General features: G+C 43.2%; 1 long non-coding RNA gene across 1 annotated transcript in view; it reads left to right on the forward strand.

Annotated features, from left to right (window-relative positions):
* Window positions 1-5,265: 5,265 nt before the first annotated feature.
* The window catches only part of LOC134165982 (uncharacterized), a 62,813-nt gene continuing 53,086 nt past the window's right edge, over window positions 5,266-14,992 (forward strand). Inside the window, exon 1 of the long non-coding RNA XR_009965719.1 lies at window positions 5,266-5,353. This is a non-coding gene — a long non-coding RNA (uncharacterized LOC134165982). The remainder of the gene's footprint in view (window positions 5,354-14,992) is intronic.

Below are 14,992 nucleotides of genomic sequence, written 5' to 3' on the forward strand. Positions count from 1 at the left end.
CACTAATTTGGTGCATGACTTTATGAGAGCTGCTTTTATGGTTCTCATTTCCTTGTAGCAATACAGTTCAGATCTGATGTAGCTCAGACATCAACCTGTCATGCTGCTTTCTGTTGCTAAAGGAAAAGTCACAGCAGATTTATCTGCACTGAGATACTGCATGTGGTCCTGTCTTGACGTTGTTCCTATTAGAAAATATGATTCCAAACAACTTTTTGTTTCCTAAATGAAAGTTGGGGGGGGAAAAGAAAGGATCAATAGAAAAAATGTCTCAGATATTCATGAAGCTCTACTTGGAGAGGGTTTAGGAAAAGCATAGACTAAAGAATTTCCTAGGCTGGGAGCAAACATCTCCCTACAGCATCCCTGATATGGACACTTTAGATCTTCATGTGACAGCTGAAATCCTGACATCTCTGCTTCCTTCAAATTACCTCCACAGATGGTATTGCTCTGCAGCTGAAAGTACTACTGCTTTGAGAGAGGGCTTTTGGATATGGCCTGTTGTCTCCTGGAGATTAGGGTGAAACTCCATATCCTTTCTCCGTGTGATCTCATTACAGTCAGCTCTCTAGGGGTGAAAAGTGAGTTCACTGAACCAACTTATTGTGAAAAAATATTTTGAAACATAACACATTGTGGTTTGATCCTGTGTTCTCACAGGTATATGTTGGAAATCACTTGGTGGAAGTCAGTAACATGTGTGTTAAGCTCTCCGAAGTGAAAACAGAATGGAGGCCCTAATAGTTTTTCCTGCATCAGGAAATTTGATCTAATCCACAAGAAAATTATACATAAGTTCAAGAGTCCAGCATTTGGCCTAGTAGTGTGCAGTTGATTATAACTCTGGAATTGCCCCTTGACAGACCAGTTCAAAATGGTCTCCAAACATTTCTGAGAGGAATCCATATAGACATGATGGTAGCAAATGATGTCTGCAACTGTAAAAGCCAGTACTGACCTCTCCAGAACATTGGCCTGTTTGAATCTTTAGCAGTATTTTATCCTGGGCATGAATAACGTCTCATAGTGGCTGATTATGCAGGTTGTGCATAACTTTTTTGTGCTGCAGTAGAGATTCGTGAGTGTTCAGTACTATCACAAATGGCTCTCTTGTAGAGGTTATCTGGTGGAACTTCATTGAGTGTCTCCTTCACCTAAGACCATTTAATTTATGGCTGATTTAGAAAATGCCAGTATTTATTAAAACCTCTCCATAATGAAAATTTCTCACACCCTGTGGTGCTGTGCAGTCTAATAATGTAATAATAATATCCAGCCTGTAGCTGGATCAGTTCTTTTTATTCTGGACATGAGGTTTGGTTACAGCATCACTGGCCAAAAGAAGCAGCTCTTGGGTATCCCATTGTGTTTGTAGTGTCAGGCACTGGGGAAGATACCACCCATTCCATGTTCCTTGTAAATTCCCAGACCACAAGCACGCACACTCCCAGCTTTCACCCAGAGCTTTGTTTCTTGGGAGCTCATAGCCCTAAGATTTTGGTGTGTGGTTGTAAGGCCAGGGAGGTTGACGCTGGGGTGAAGATTTCACTAGCTCTCATTAAGCAAACACACATAGGCCCATGGGATGACCTTTCCAGTATTTCTTTTCCCAAGTATAAAAGCCAGTATCTCTGATCATGTTAGGCGGATACCACAAGTACAGGCATCAGCTGCAAACACAGCTTGGGTGGTTCCTTCTGAGCAGAAAAAGTCCCTGAAACCTGTGACTCCTACTGGGAATTTAAAGGAGTTTGGGACTGGTGACCCTAAACACAGCTGCTCAATAAACCACAGTCTGGTCCACAGAGTCCCAGAGAGGAGGGGAGCTCTGGTGTCCTGCCATGAGGGTCAGGGAGGGGGGCAGCCAGAGCATCCCCATTTTGATGTGTGAGACACAACAGGCCTGCTTTGTTAGCTCAGAGCTCTAGTGCTTGGGACATTGCCTTCCCTTCAGCCCTTTCCTTCCTCTCTCCTTGTGTTAATCCTACATAACTCTCTGCTCTTTCCATCTGGGTGGGGATCTTAAAAGACCCCTACAGTTCTGCAGGGCCTCTCCTGTTTGTGTGTAATAATACAGGATGGCTGGACCATTAACACCTTCTCTGAGCACAGCATGTTGGAGTTGCAACACTTTCCGGCCTGGGCTCCTTTGCCAAAGGGTATTGTGTGAGTGCACTCAACTTTTGTTTTAAAATCCCAAATAGGGTTTTCTTTTCTCTTTTCCTTCCAGGTTGTGTGTGTTTTTGCCATTGGTATCCATGGGACTTTTCCTCCTGTGGTTCCTATAGAGGTAACAGAGTCTGAGGCTGTTTTTATTTGTTGCTCTCCCTCTTTCTCCCTCCCCACCATAGCACGGTTTCTGGGAGGCTGGTAACTGAGAAGGAGAGGTTGAATGAGCCTGCAGAGCAGGAGGTGAACGTGGACCCTTTTGCTTTGAGGTCACTAGTTCAAACACAGCTGAGGTAAGTAACATCTGCAGGGTTTTGCCATCTGAGAGCTGGTAGCTGGATTTCCATCACAAAACCATAATGCAGGCAGGTTACTAGGGATTTATGACTGAGCTGGATTCTCTGGGATATAATAAGGTGAGTCACCACTGAAACCTTTTTCAAGATTGAGAAATTCCTACTGTTTCTGTCAGGTATATACTATTGGGGATCCAATAGGGGCCAGCTCAAATCACAGCTGTGCCTCCTGGGTTGTCCCACAGCTGCCTTTTGGCAACTCTCAAGGCAAAGGTGCGATAGCTTTGCAGAGGTCTGAGGCAAGTAAAGAAAATGATGTTTCTTCTGTTTTACCTCAAGAACACAGCTTCATGCAGCCACACACAGCTCTGTGATGTTATGGAAATGGAGACATAGAGATAGATATCAAAGAATGACCTATAGGTGCATGTGAAGTCTAGGTAAGCAGTGAGCAAATAGCATTCTGAGAGGAAGGTATCTCTACAAGAACAGAGGTGTCTGCTACCTCCCTTCATGTAATCCCCTGCATTTAGTCACAGCAAAACCGGGGGGAGGAACTCTTTGTATTGACAAAGGTGTGCTTTGTGGTTAGTGACAACACAGCTTTGTTTCTAAGTAGACGGGGACATCTTTGTAAGAATCAAGATTTGACTGCATGCTTTCTGAGCTGAAATCTTGTTCCATCAAAACTCAGTCTTCCTCTTCACTTGGCTGGGTACAGGAGTTCTGTCTCCTTACATAAGGGAGATGATACAAGTTGCCATCTGGGATAGGTCAAAAATATTAGTAGCATAACACTAGCAAGACAGAGCAGTTGCCATGAGTGATCTTATCACCTGCAACACAGAATGGTGATGAGGTGCCCAGGAAGAGGTTAAAATCTCATTAGTAACTAAGGAGCAGAAGCTTAGTCTTCTGTTGAAAGGCAGCATATGCTGTCCTGATGCACAGGAGTGACAGTTCCCAGCAGTTCTTCCCTGTATGTGTCAGGCCAGTAACCCTCCACCTGAACTAGGGCCTACCCTGAATCACACATACAGCTATTTGGGCTGCAGACCTGGAGCACTGTTGGGCTATGAGGGTAGCAATGAGCCAAAGTGCAGAATACCACTGATGACTCTTCTGTGCATGAAGAGTCTCTCAAGGATCTCTTGTTGCAGAATGGTCTCCTGAAACACAGTGAGAAATGACCAGGCTGATCTCTTTAGTATCAGTTAAGAGCTTTGCTCCCTCTCTGACCGAGGCTCCTGCACTGGATGTCACTGGAATTGTTTTAGCTTTCTATGCTGCAATTCCCTGGCTTGGGAACACCTTAACAATCTGTTTAGCTGGTCTTTTTAGGTAGCAAGCTTTGTGTATGCATATGCTGTGAGAGATTTGTCAGAGGGATTCCTGGAATGGGGTGCTGATTAGCCAGGGCCTCTTGAGAACTCGTCATGGTAGTCAGTATAATAGTTGTAATAACTAATAATAACAAAGTCAAGAATGGGAACAAAAAGCATCAGAGTACAGTGTCCTTTGATTTTGAGGCTTTTGAAGGGGAGCATAAAAGAAGGATTTGGGGACATAATAAATGAACCCCCTCCCTTTCATAGATTTCCTCCTGGGAAAAATATTTTATTGAGAGAGGTTATGTTAGCTGAAACAAGATGCAAATATTTTACTTATTAGAGCACAAGCTGTTTCTCGTCTCGTTGGCTCCGTTGCCAAGGCTGGCCTCAGACAGAAATCTGGAGTGTCCATTTCTGTAGTGTGTAGTGAGGGAGTCAGGGGGCACAGTGACCCAGGCCATAGATTGAAAACCTGCCAGAAAAAAGAAAAAAGCCCTTCTTACATCAATTGTTTTGCCATAAAACGTGACATTTGCATGGCAGCTGCCAAGTCTCTGGCTTTGTCTTCATAAATAGGGCTTTGGAACAAAGATGTGGAAAGTCCAGTGTGGATTGAACTGGGCAAATGGACTGGGTCTCAGCAGCCAACTTGACAAAAACTCTAATTACCCTGGGAGGGCAGAATACATACTGCCACCTTTCCAGTATGCACCCCTCTGTGTGAGTTCTCTGATGTCTCATAGGGCTAAGAGTGTTTTCTCTCCCTGGGAGAGCTAATAAGATTTAATTCCTCTCTACCTGACTGTTTCCAGAACATGTGGAGAAATGTGGCATCACTGAGCTCTTCGTCTCCATTGTGCTTTATTGAATCAGACAATGCTTCAGAAAGGAGATAGGAAGGCAGAGATGCTCAGGAAGATGAACTCATGTAAAGACTGAAATCATAGATGGATATCCTTCCCATTAGAGTTGTTCAATCACAATTTAAATCTATTGAGGTAAATAAACATCCATAAGTCTCTGGCTGAGAATTTCCTTACACTGCAGACTGTGAGAACCTGAGTGGCACAGGAGAGTTGCTGGGAGAAGCAGGGCTGTATTTCTTTCTTATGCTCCCTCCTTTAGCATAAGCAAGTGTCTGGTTCTGAGCACAGGCCCGATCCAGAGTGACAGCTTATATGGTTTTATACCAAGTTTCTTAAGGAACCTGTCTGCACTAGTAGTTTATAGCAGATGTCCAGTGAACAGTGTAAACACAAGGCATATCATATCACTAGTTCCCCAAGTGTTTTCTCTCGGCCTCTGGAAAATTCTGGTTTGAACACTTAGAGCCAGAAGTGTTATCTACATGTTGTGTTTTAGTACCTCTGCGGTTGATTTTTCTGTCATGCTTTTGTCTGACTAACTTTTGAGCCCGTGTAAATGACTGGCACATGGCAGAGCATTAGCTCCATAGTTTTAACTGTGCAACTGTGTAAAGACCTATCTCCCCTCTTCTGCCCTGTACCTCCAGCTGACTCCAGTTGATCTCCTGCATCTCTCGGAACTTGCAAGGTACTGTCCATCATCCCTCATCACTCACTCATGTTCCTTGTGGTTTTATAGATCTTGACCATATCTGTCTTCTACCTTCAAACATCTTAGTCTGTTCTCACAACAGCCATTCTCTTCCATACCTGTTCCAGTTTTACGATGTCCTTTGATGTGCCGTGAAAAAAGCTGGATGAAAACTGCCTATTTCCCTGCCTGAGCCAAGGATTGTTTGGCTTCTAATATCACTTAGAGCAATTTAGGGTTTGTTCTATGCTTAAAATCCTACTGGTGAGCTGAGAGGGCAAGAAAAGGTGATCCAGAACCAGATATGGCTGGTTCCTGCTCTGTTCTATCAGGTTAACTCCAGCTGCATTGTCTGGAATGAGAGCAGGTTCAATTGAATTAGAAGTGGAGAAAGTTTGTCAGTGAGTTGGCAGATGTATTTTGCTTTACACCATGGAAACGGATATGGTAGTAGGAATCATTGCCAGTCAGTTTGCATTCTCTCTGGCTCTATTTGCCAACAAGAAGATACAGCAAAAGCCAACTGTTCTTGCCTAGTATCCCATTCTGAATCTGCTTAACCATGTATTCATTCCCTGATCTGTAAATACTGTTCACGTTGAATATCTGTTGTGAAAATAGTTCAGAGGTGACTGGTTTCTTTTTGACCCCTGGAAACTGCTTTCAAAAAGATTTTTGCAGATGCTGCATTTTGCAGCCTCCTTTCTTCCCACTCAAGGAATTCAATGTGGGCAAAAAGGATATCTTCTAAGGGCTTGCAAAATGTTATGCTCCAAGGCTGAGCATGTGTTTTTATGAAATGCATGAATAGCTTCAACCACACTGAGGGAAAATGCATTCTATAAAACTTAAGCCGTTGCAGGGCAAGCTGCAAAACTGGATATGTCATGCTGTCAAGAAAAGACAGTTCCTTCAGTCTTCCAAGGTGAAATCCTAGCCTTCATCTAACTATATGAAGCTGGTGGCAAATTTCCCAGATTTCAACAGGCCAGGGTTTCATGTACAGTTGCGAAGGGGCTGTAATGGACTGGACAGAGTTAACTCTGATGTCACCCAGGCAGTGAGATTTTTCCCAGTGTTTTCTTCATGTGGGTCCAGGAACTTGCTATTGAATTAGAATCTGTCTAGGAGGAGTGCTGGTAATTGCAGAAACAAATCCCAGGGGTTGCCATTTAATCTACAAGTTCGGTTTTGTTTCAATTAGCTGTAAAGTTGGCAATGAGCACAAATGGAGAACCATGAAATGAAAGCTCCTCCAGTGAACACTGTGTCCACAAACTCTTCAAATTGCTGATTCTCATTAGGGAGCCAAGGGAGGGGAGAAAATGAAACCACAAAGAGTGAGATCCAATTAGGATCTTTCTTCTTTGTTCTTCCACCATCTGGAAATGGCTGGTTTATGTTCTAGAAAAGGGGCACGTTCTAGACCTAGTTGTGCAGTCACTTTGCAGGGAAGTTGTCTGTCTGAACTGAGAGATTGCTAAGGTTTCGTTTACATGGGATGAAGGTGCCCTTCCATTTCTTTTCCCAGGATTTCTGCTTCCACTCAGGTATAAAGACAGGTCGTGCTGTTTCCACACGTAGAATCAGCTTCAAAACAGAACTTAAGCCAGTTAATATTGTGTCCAGATTCCTCCAAAGAGCAGAGTCTAACCTCAGCATGTTCGAATATGTAGGATCTGAGAGCTTTTCCCCAGTGGCATTTACTTGCTGAGCCAAACTGAATGTTTAATAAAAAAGGAAACTTATCACCTGGTTTCTCTGCTCATAACTCCTTCTGTGCTGTCACATGCTGCTTGTCCCTAATAGCAGTGTGATCCTGGCAGACAGAGCACAGTCAGGCTTTGGATTGTTTGTGATCATCCTTGCTATAGTCCAGCTTTCAAGAGTTATCTCTGTTTTGCAAATAGCAGGGGCAACTTGCTTACTTGACCAAGCCCTGAACTCAGGCTTCATTAAGCCTAGAACTTTTCAAGTTAAGTATGATTCAGGTAAATACCAACTGAAAGCTAAAAAAGCTGCTTCTCTGGCAGTTTTCGCCTGACTGTGTTTCAAGAAAAAGTGATGTTTTCCCTGCTTTTTCTACCAAACAGACAGTCACTCAAGCAGGACTAAATATTCTCCCAATTAATATAATAACTTGTATTTTCAAAGTTCACTCATAGACATTTTCATCAGCACCTCTCAAAGGGGAAAAAGAGTGCACAGAACTGAAATTGTCTGAGGTGACAGAGCAAGCCACGGTCAGAGCTGGAATCAGGATTCCTGACTTCTGGGAAATGTTTATCTGCTAGACACAGATCTCTCTTACTGCTGCTGAAGATGATGACAGCATTTTCATTAGGCAATTCAAAAAGAACAATTGTTCTGTTCAGTGTTATACAACAAGAAAATGTATATTCAAAACAGAGCCAACGCTGTTAATTCTTTGTTTCCAACCTGCTGGATGTTGCTGCCTTATGAAGACACCTTTATTAATTTCCCTAGCAGGAAAAGCAATAAAACCATGCTAATCATCAAAGATGTTGCTATTACAGTTCCCAAAGCTACCTCCGTCATATAATCGTTCTTAGTGGAACCCTTAGAAGTCTTGTTACATGAGTTGGACTGGAGAACTCCAAAGGTGCCATACAGTCTAACTTATTCTATGATTTTACAGGCTATAGGGCATCATTCAGCCCCTCTGAGAAAGGTCCTGTGCCAGCAAATTCTTGTTTGGGAATACTGAAGTCTGCAGGGATAAGGTTCTTCGAACGTTGTGACTGCCAGAAACTTGGCTAGAAACAGTTCACCACTATGGCTTTTATAAAGGTTTTCCCAGGATCCTTTGCAATCATAAGCACTTTTTTCTTATTATTATTCCATTTGCAGACTGTTTACCCAGTGCAGAAGTGGTGGGTGAGCTCATGTCATTCCCACACCAGGTTTTCAGAATGAGAAAGCTGTGTGTTACCTCATGCTCTGTGGCTTTGACCAAAGCAGCGGTCTCTGACAGGTGTTAGGTCAGAGATCACAGGGTAAAGGGTGACTAAAAAGTCGTGGTTAGGGGTAGATTTACCATGTAGTATCTCAGCTGTAGGAGTAAGACTTTGGGGTAAAGAACAAGTAGCAAGAGTAGAGAGACTGTTAAAAAATAGTACACCTTTCATGTACCCTCACATATTAATCAAGAGAATGCTCAGAGAGAAACAAGGAAACAGAAAATTCTTAGAGCTTTGTTTCAATTGATTATAACTCCTATGGCTCCCATGGTATCTTATCTTCACCAGGACATTAAAGACAACCCAGTCTCTAACACTTTCTCCTTACTGCATTCCTGTGTAGGAAGGCTGTGATACCCTGCCCATGTTATAAATGAAACACTGCAGGGTTGAGGGACTGCCCCAGGGTCATGCAGGCAACCAGTCTTAGAGCAGAGAATTATACAATGATCTCCCAGATTCTGATCAGTGCCTTAACTGCCTTTGCCTCCCTACCTAGCATGCTTCAGAACACACAGGAAATCTTACTTTGATGCTGAGATAGACATTGCACCTCAGGCACTAGAAAGAGTGGAGCATGGGAGTCCTTTCAGAAAAGTCTTTCTCTCTGAGTAGTTACTCTTTCAATCCCACTGAACATCCAAGAGACTCTGGTGTCAAGGATAGCTCAGCGTTGGCCTTAAGGCCATAAAGCAGTCTCATCAGTCAAGAGGACTATTGAAGTAAAAATGATCTGGACAGTAAATCGCGGGATCAGAATCTGGCCCAAGGAAAGAGAAAAAGAGTGACATTGCTTGCCAGGGAAACTCATCTGAACACCTCTAGAAATTTAAGGAAAACCCTACAGGCACACCAGCAAAGCATTGCACTGGTTTCCATTAAATGGTTGTCACAGATTCTGCTTGCAAGCAGATCCATTTCTTACTAAATAAAGCAGTTTAGCCATTATGTATTAAAAATAAAATCTGTGATTTCAGAAAGCAATAAATTCTACTTTGAACCATTAACATTTTTGTTAGGCAACATAATAGTGTGAACATCGCTTTGTCTTCTGACAGTGGATTAGTCCCCCAAGCCCCCTTCTGCTCTTCAGGTCACTAATGAGCTATTCAGCCCTCAGTAAGCGAACTGTGTGGCAGTCATCACCCAGGATCCTCCCCACCCCTTTCAGACACATAAACACCTTTATGACCATTTTATAAGTGCGATAACACAGGTCAAGCTGGAAGTAGGGTTCTAGTTTCATTAATCTAATTGGACAGCAAGGTGGATTAAAGGATTAAACTAATAAATGGAGATAACAGACTTTTCAGCTGTTTCAGTCTGGCAGAGCAAGTTCATTCTAACAAAGCTTAACCCCATAAACCACATTTTTACCACCTTGAAGCTCTCCGAGGTGATGGTTCTCTGACATCCCGCAATGCTCTTCTAATTCCCATGCCAAAATATTAGCTGCCACCCTTCACCCTCTGCGAATTACTGGGCCAGAGCCAAGAACCTGTCAGCATAAGAGAAGCAAAATCAGATGGTACAAGCCTGATTACAGTCCGTTGCTGTCTCACTCAGCCCTCCCACTGGTCGTTTCTCAGCAGACTCACTGCTCTGCCACATTGTTCTCCTGCCAGGTCATCAGTCGACAACGTTAATAAATGGTTATAAAGATAAGTTCCATCTTATCCTGAAGGCCTGCAGGAGATGGAAAAGATTCCTACAGAAAGAAAAAGATGCAAGAGGTAGTCTCAGCCTGGGGCTTTTTTGGTACAGCAAAGGAAGGCAAGACCTCACTGGGAAGCAGTGTGCTCCACAGAGTGAAAAGCAGTGAGTGAGACTGTGATGTGCGAGCTCAGTAAAATCCTTCCATCTCTGATTTTTCTCTAATCCCAGTCCTTGCATCCAGTAAAAGAAGACTGTCACACATTGCACAGTTTCTCATTTCCCTTCTGAAGTCTTTGCAACAGCAGAAAGCGGGGCCTGGAGCAGATCCAGGTACTTTTTCACTTTGCCACGTACAAGTGCTCTTGGTAAATATGGCTTTGCCAAAACCCAACCGAAGTTACTTACATGCTATCACATTTTCACAGGATTTTAAGGTCTTCATCCTTTGAGTGGGCTCCGTGTGTGTTAAAGTTTCTGAGATGCTCCCGGGCTAAAAGGTAGTGGGATTCATGGATTACACAAGCATCATCACACAGTTCCCCTCTAAAACAGGACTGTGCTTACCTTTCCTTGTGTCTGAGACAAAAAGGGTAAATAATGTCACTGACGACCTGGCTTTTCATCACAAGTTTTTGGTATATTTATGGTCTTTTTATAGGACACAAGTTGCAGTAAGTTAACCATACAATTTCCACAGAACCCCTTCCTTATCCTACCCTGTCTAATTTGTTATAGATAAAATTAATTTCATCTGCACTGTCCTTTCTCTCCTCTTTCTAGGTTCACACTCCACTTCCTGACTGGATGGTCATCCTTATACATAGGGGTCAGCATTTTGGCCCATAGACCAATTTCTTCTAGGCCGTTGCAACACAGTGCGCCTTGCAGCATCTCCCTTTCTGCATATCCAGCCATTGGAGTTGGGAATGTGAGAGGAAAGATGGTGCGCCTGCACCACATGTTATACAGCTCCACATTCACTCTGCTCTTATGCTGGGCCTGTGGCCAATCCTCCTCATAACTGACTGACTTTGTAAGCCAGAGTCTTGGATCTCTCATTTCTTGGTGGGACCAGCTATTGAAGATACCAGCCAAGGTGTCATGTCCTAACTCCAGACCACAGGCACAGAGTAAGGCTTAATTTAGGTTGATTGTCATCACAGACCTGACAGACTAGGAATAGCTCTGCTTACAGGCAACATATGGGAAGCTTCCTTTAAATCCATAACGGGAAACACTCTCCCAGGCAGGACCAATTTCAGCCAAGACTTTATTAAACGCGTGCCTCAGGACAAGGCTGTGGTCAAATACAGAATGTCCTCTTGCTCACCATCAGACTGGGGAGGTCTGGACAGAGACAGCAGAAAGACTTTTCCCCTCCCAGCCAGCAGACACCACCACAAGTTTCTTATAGCTCCTGGAGCAGAGTCGAGAATGGGAGCCAGAGTATGGCGGATGTGAACTCTTTCTGTGACCTTGACAGAAAAGACATGATACTTTGTCAACTTATCAGAACTTGTGGTGGAAATGACCTATTAAACCTCTTCGCTCTTCCCGCTGTCGTCACCCTGGGTTCTTCTTTTCCTAGATGTGTTAATGCTTTGTCAAAAGGCAGAAACACAGCTTTGACATAAAAAGCTGCTGTTTACAGTTGATGGAAAGCTTACATTAGACTGGGTCACCTGAACCTCCTCACCGAACATAAACAGAATCTATCAACACTGCTTAAGCCATTAACCCTGACAATTGAGGCTTTCCAGGGAAAGTCCTTATCAAAAGGGGGCTGCAAATGAAACCCAATGAGAAAAATCCTCATTGCCCCAAAATGTACTTAAATAACTTCCATGAGAAGATGCGGATGAGCCTTGTTAGGCTCACCCTAATCCTTTTGACAAGCCAGGGATTCCTTCAGGTTGGAACACAAATCCTGCAGGAATTTGAGTCCTCAGCTTCCTCTGTTCTCCATTGCGGTGGCAGTTGCAATTTTTTAAGGCTCATTATCTATCACCATGGGATGGGAATGTTTGGAGTTGAGCATCTAAGCCATTAGTTGAGAGGCCCTTCCATACCCAGTGAAGTCTGTCCAGAGAAAGCATCTCTTGAGAGCTCCCTACAAGGTTTGTGACCCCTCTCTTGCATGTGCCCAGACACCAATAATTTTGTGGCGATGGCTTGAGAAAGGGCTGTCAGTGGGAACCACATGAAGCATATTTCCCCTCCCAAAACTCTTCCTTCTCATGAGGTAAGGAGAAGGAGCCTGTAAAGAAAGCTTCCCATGGGTCTTCCAGATGTGATCAGACTCCAACATTTGTCCCTTGTTTGTAAGACAGAATGCATTTGGAAAAAAAAAGCATTTCCCAGCACACAGCTGACTTTCCATCTCCAAATTGAAACTCTGGAAAAAGCTGAAAATTAGAGAAAAACAAATAAGAGCAAAAGGAACTTTTTCAACTTGGTGATGAGTTTTTAATTGTATCCACACAGGATTTCTCAAGGATTCAAGGAGACATATTGTCACATTCCAAATGCAGAGATCTTTTTCCTCTTCATTCCCTCAGCTGTGTTGAAACAAAACTGAGTTGCAAATAAAGGAGAACAGTAGATCGTACAGCAAATATTGCAAACAGTTGTTTAAGTGCATGTAGAATTACTTTCTGAGCTATTGATCTTGCTTGCTTTCCCAAAGGAAAATCCAGCACACGTCTACCTCCACCTGCTGGAAGAAGATTTAAAATGTTAACGATTAGAACTCCGATTACAGCCAGAAGATCTACAGATCTTAGGAGGCTCAAGGGAGGAAAAGGTAGCTTCTTCTAGTGAAGGGAAACTGTACCAAGGCCAGTTTCTGGATTCAGCAAGTCTTCAGTACATGGTAATAGTTAAATGTTTAACATTGTAGGGCAGGAGGCAACTTGGTTTTGTACTGAGTACATTTTTGACAGACGTTGAATAGATATTTAGGGAACAGTATTGGCCTCACTGGACAGTGGTGGAAATCCAATGGAATTTAGCTCAAGGCAGAACCAAGCCATTGGTATGTGAACTGAGCAAAGCAACTGAGCCTTTTCCTCTCTGCAGATGGTAAATTCACAGACAATCAGGACAGAAATATTCTCATTTTACTGCTTTCACTGCCTGCAAAACTGTGTTTTATGTTGTTAAATCACAGAGTAATCTGCATCTAGCTCTGAGAACCAAAAATTTGCCTTTTGTGGTTTTAAAGAAGGTTGGATTTTTCCTGCTTTTTTTTTATGGTAGTTGTAAAGAATTTCATATTGGTCATGAGGGATTCCTCATGATAGTATGCTAGCCTGGGCTTTGTAGGATTCAGTTTTAAGTCTTTATTTCACCATTGATTTCCCTTGTGATGGGAGCATTTTGTGAGATCAGTGACACTTTCAGCAGAATTATCTGGTTTTCTCACAGATTTTCCATAGGTATTTGAGCTAAAGATGCAGAATGCAAAGAGGGATTATCCAGATCATTAATAAAATAGTCTAAAAAGATATTTGCTTCCTCTGTCCCCCAGATTAGGGTTTTATAACTCCAAGAACATCTTTTTAACCTTCTGGACTTGTTTGGAACTAGGCAAGGAAGGCGAGCAGGCTGGAATGCCTAACTTGGTAGTTATGGGCACAACCACTGGACTCCTTGACTCTATGTCTTTTACCTTGACAATAAACCTTTGTTGGTAACCCCAGCAATAAGAAAATATGGACCCTGAGGGAAAAGGGGAAGGGGCTGGCAGTATAACAGAGATTCCACGTATCGTTTTCCATTCTTATCTCTGCCCTCTGCTAGATGTTTCCATGCGCATTACTAATGGCATGCTACATTTTTGCACAAAACATCCATGGGTCATTAACGTCTTTCCTCATCCCAGGAGGACGCATGGAGAAACCAGAAATCTGACAGATCCTCCTAAATCTGAGGACTCTCCCACCAGATGGCTGATCCACGCAGCGCAGTGTCCCACCACAGGCACTGAGCAATTCAGAAGGCGTGACAATGGAATGCTGATATTTTATTGCTGCCACATCCCGCCCTGCTGTTTTCTTCCCAATTAGTTAAACATCGCATCCGCCGCAGCTCAGCTTAGGTGACCCTGAGCATCCATTTGGAACTGAGGCTTAAAAATAGTAGAGAGAAAGTGTGTGCATACTTTAGGTTTTTTTCTTTTTAGGTTCAAGTCTCCAGAGAATCTTCCGCAAACTGAAGTGTGTTTTCTATTAAGGTTTACATCAACAAGCCGATCTTAGGGACTTCTGTCTGTGTGTGTTTCTGTTACTCATTTTGTGTGTGTGTGTGTGTGTGTGTGTGTGTGTGTGTGTGTGTGTATGTGTGTGTCTATCATGGCCCTTGTTTCCTCTGGAGAAAGGAGACAGTAAAACCCACTTGAAAATTTATACACACAGTGTCAGGAGCCCAGTTCATTCATCTGAAGACGCTCCTGCTGTGTTGGGTAAAATGCCCAGAAATATTCAGAGCTGTGTTAACCACAACTCTCCTCTTCCACGTTGTGTCTGATGCCATATTTGGAAGCTGTGATTCCTTTGCTCCATGCAGCTGACTCAGAATTTGCATTGACTTGGTACCGGCATTGATTTCCTGTCCCTCTGGGTAGCTGTAATGGATGGAGTGGCCACAAACAGTTCAGCAGGACAAGTAGAGAGAGTTAGTAAGCTCAGTGGAGCAGTATCAGATGTCGGCCAGTGGCTGCTCAGATGTCAGTGATGCGGATTTAAATGCTGGAGTCTGGCAGACACATGACCCATGGGTTGCAATGCGTTGTTAAAGACATGAAACCTACCCAAGTTATTCGTACTTACTGTGACATATTGCTATTGGCAGCCTCATGCTGGCTCTACCCTAATCACTTGCCAGCATAAGTTAAGAATGTGATTTCACATTTAATGATACTTCTAGACTAGCAAAAGACTTCTTTGAGGGAGTGGCCTACTTCTCCAGCCCTCTCTGCCTCACAGCAACATCCTCTTCT

Source organism: Pezoporus occidentalis, unplaced genomic scaffold, assembly GCF_034315485.1.
Source record: "Pezoporus occidentalis ecotype Australia unplaced genomic scaffold, CSIRO_AGI_Poc_V1 ctg25, whole genome shotgun sequence".
Taxonomy (NCBI): domain Eukaryota; kingdom Metazoa; phylum Chordata; class Aves; order Psittaciformes; family Psittacidae; genus Pezoporus; species Pezoporus occidentalis.